The sequence below is a fragment of the Octopus bimaculoides genome, chromosome 19 (assembly GCF_001194135.2).
Source record: "Octopus bimaculoides isolate UCB-OBI-ISO-001 chromosome 19, ASM119413v2, whole genome shotgun sequence".
Classification (NCBI taxonomy): Eukaryota; Metazoa; Mollusca; class Cephalopoda; order Octopoda; family Octopodidae; genus Octopus; species Octopus bimaculoides.
Genome location: NC_068999.1, coordinates 52,172,931 through 52,175,741, shown reverse-complemented (window position 1 = coordinate 52,175,741; position 2,811 = coordinate 52,172,931). Strand labels below are relative to the sequence as shown.

The window sequence follows — 2,811 nt, the reverse complement described above, 5'->3', positions numbered from 1 at the left end:
ATATATATATATATAGTCCAGGTGTGGCTGCATGATGAGAGGCTTGCTTCCCAACCTCATGGTTCCGGGTTCAGTCCCACTGCATAGCACCTTGGGCAAATGTCTTCAATTATAGCCTTAAACTGACCAAAGCCTTATGACTGGATTTGGTAGACGGAAACTGAAAGAAGCCTGTCATATATATGTATATATATTTATGTGTATGTGTTTTTGTGTCTTTGTTTGTCCCTCACCACCACTTGACAATTGGTGTTGGTGTGTTTACATTCTTGTGACTTAGCAGTTTGTAAAAAGAGACTGATAGAATAAATATCAGGCTTTAAAGAAAAGTCCTGGGATTAATATATTTTTCTAAAAACCCTTCAAGGCAGTGTTCCAGCATGTCCGCAGTCAACTGACTGAAACAAGTAAAAGATAAAGCATAAAAGATATAAATATATATGTACACACACACACACACGTACATATATACAAACATACATACGTTTATAGATACTACAAATTATCTAGTCATGTGCTTTGAAAAAGTTGATAGCTGTCACCATTCTTTCATTGTTATTAAATGTCTAAATTTTCTCATTGCAGGAAATATGAACATAATGAACTACCATAAACCATAAGTAAAACTGAATGTACTCAGAAATTGACTCCCTGACATCTCAGAAATGATCCACCAAATTTCTTCATAATGTAACAGCTGGCAGCCATTGAGAAAAGACTGTATGCATAATAAATTTCTCCTAAACACTTGCCTGTTTGTTCAATAATCTTTTTTTTTATTATTATTATTATTTCACTCTTGATATTCTAAATGTTTCTGCAATGTTCTTCATCATCACCATTATTATTGTTTTAATAACCACTTTTCCATGCTAGCATGGATCAGAGAGAGACTATTGAGGCAGATATTCTACAGTTCAGCCAGATGCCTTTCCTGTCACCAACCTTTACCTCTTTACAAGCAGCATAATATTTTCCCATAGCCAGACATGCTTTTGCAGAATATTAGAAATGAATGACATGCATTTACAACCGGGGTTGCCAAAGGGATCCAAGGGAGCCCCTAGGAGTTGGCAAGGAATAACAGGTGGTTGATGATAGCCAAGGGGTCGAATGGGGAGTCAGTGTGCGAAAGACCAGCTCACCCAGATGAACTGCTTGAAATACTTAGTCAGTGCTATGCTCATCCCTCACAATGATGTTAATTTCAATAAAAGATATTCCAGAAATATGATGCGTTTTTCACATTTTCTAACCGTGCAAACAATTTCAGTACAAAGTAATAAATATTAAAATAGTAAAAATGACTACACATGTTTCATAACCATATTTTCAAATAGAAAATAAAATAAAAATCAAATTGATTCAAAATAAATTGATCGAAAATCAATTCTATTTTCGATCAATTTATTTTGAATCGATTTGATTTTTATTTTATTTTCTATGTTAATATTTATTACTTAGTACTTTTTTGATTTTTATTATAGGTCTTTTTAGTGTATTTACTAATTAAATTTTTCTATATGTGATTGTGAATTTTCATGGATGAATTAAATAATTGTGGTTTTTTTCTCTAAATTATATATATATGTGTGTGTGTGTGTGTGTATAAATACACACATACAAACCAATTGCATATATACATGTATATCATCAGCATCACCATTTTAACTTCATTTTTTTCATGCTCGTATGAATTAGCTGGAATTTGGTGACACAGATTTTTCTCCAGTTGGATGCCTTTCCTCTTGCCAATCCTCACCTGTGTCCCAGTGATATAATTATCTCCCCCCCCCCCAGTTTATTGAGTAACAAAGAGAACAGCCTGGACACAATGAAGTGAAATGAACAACATCAGCTTAATGAGTTTTCGTTTATAAAGATTGTGTGACATGTCAAGAAGCATGAACATACAGTCACAGTTGACTGAAAGCGAACAATACTACTTGTATTGACAGTGAAGATGTTTGCTAATGGTCAGTATACACACATAGATGAGAGAAAATTGGAAATCACCCATGCAAAACACATGCATATGTACAGACACATACATATATAAATATGCATATATTAAGTCTGATCAATAAGTATCCGGACAGTTGCTATAGTAACGAAGCTAAAGCACACAGTGTGAAGCTGCTTGGCACAGATTGACCGTCAACTCTGTTGTGTATGTGCACTAAATTTTAACATTCTAGCTCACTTCCACTGTTTACAGCAGTGCTTGGAAGGAAGGTGAGTAGTGTGTGATCGGCACATTGACCATGACAGAAAAAGTCGTCATGGCAATACCTGCTGAGAGGCCTATGCAAAGTTGCAGAAAGTGTATGGAGAGGAGTGTATAAGCTGCACACAACCACTTGTATATACAAGTATCAGGCTTCACACAAAAAAATAATAAGTACTGGTGTTGATTCATTCAGCAAAAAAGAAACTCTTTAAGGTGGTGCCCCAGCATGGCCACAGTCTAATGACTGAAAAAAGTAAAAAGATAAAGATAAACCGATAGTGATGGTAGCGGTGGTGCTGGTGGTGGTAGTAATAGTATTGGTGCTAATAGTAGTAGTAAGAAGCAACTTCCTGGATATATTGATAATGAAGACTATTCCAGGCAACTCATTAAAGAATTGTCTCCCAATTGACTGGAACTATATATTATAGCAAAGAACCCAAACTGGTTGTATAATTCTTTTTTTGTTAGATGTTTTATCAGTGTCTTTCAATTAATACAGCATCACTTTGAAGTCACTCACTTCAAAGTTATACAATATTACAGTATTTAAATGGATTATACATATATATATATATATA

The 2,811-nt window shown here is 34.4% G+C and overlaps 1 protein-coding gene and 1 long non-coding RNA gene across 7 annotated transcripts in view; one reads left to right on the top strand and one right to left on the bottom strand.

Moving 5' to 3' along the window:
* LOC106878179 (uncharacterized) overlaps positions 1–1,146 on the top strand; it is a 6,233-nt gene extending 5,087 nt beyond the window's left edge. For all 3 annotated transcript variants that reach the window (XR_001410473.2, XR_001410472.2, XR_008266177.1), the window contains exon 3: positions 586–1,146. This is a non-coding gene — a long non-coding RNA (uncharacterized LOC106878179). The remainder of the gene's footprint in view (positions 1–585) is intronic.
* Positions 1–2,811, bottom strand: part of LOC106878180 (uncharacterized) — a 174,402-nt gene that overhangs the window by 83,339 nt on the left and 88,252 nt on the right. The gene's annotated exons all lie outside the window — the stretch shown is intronic.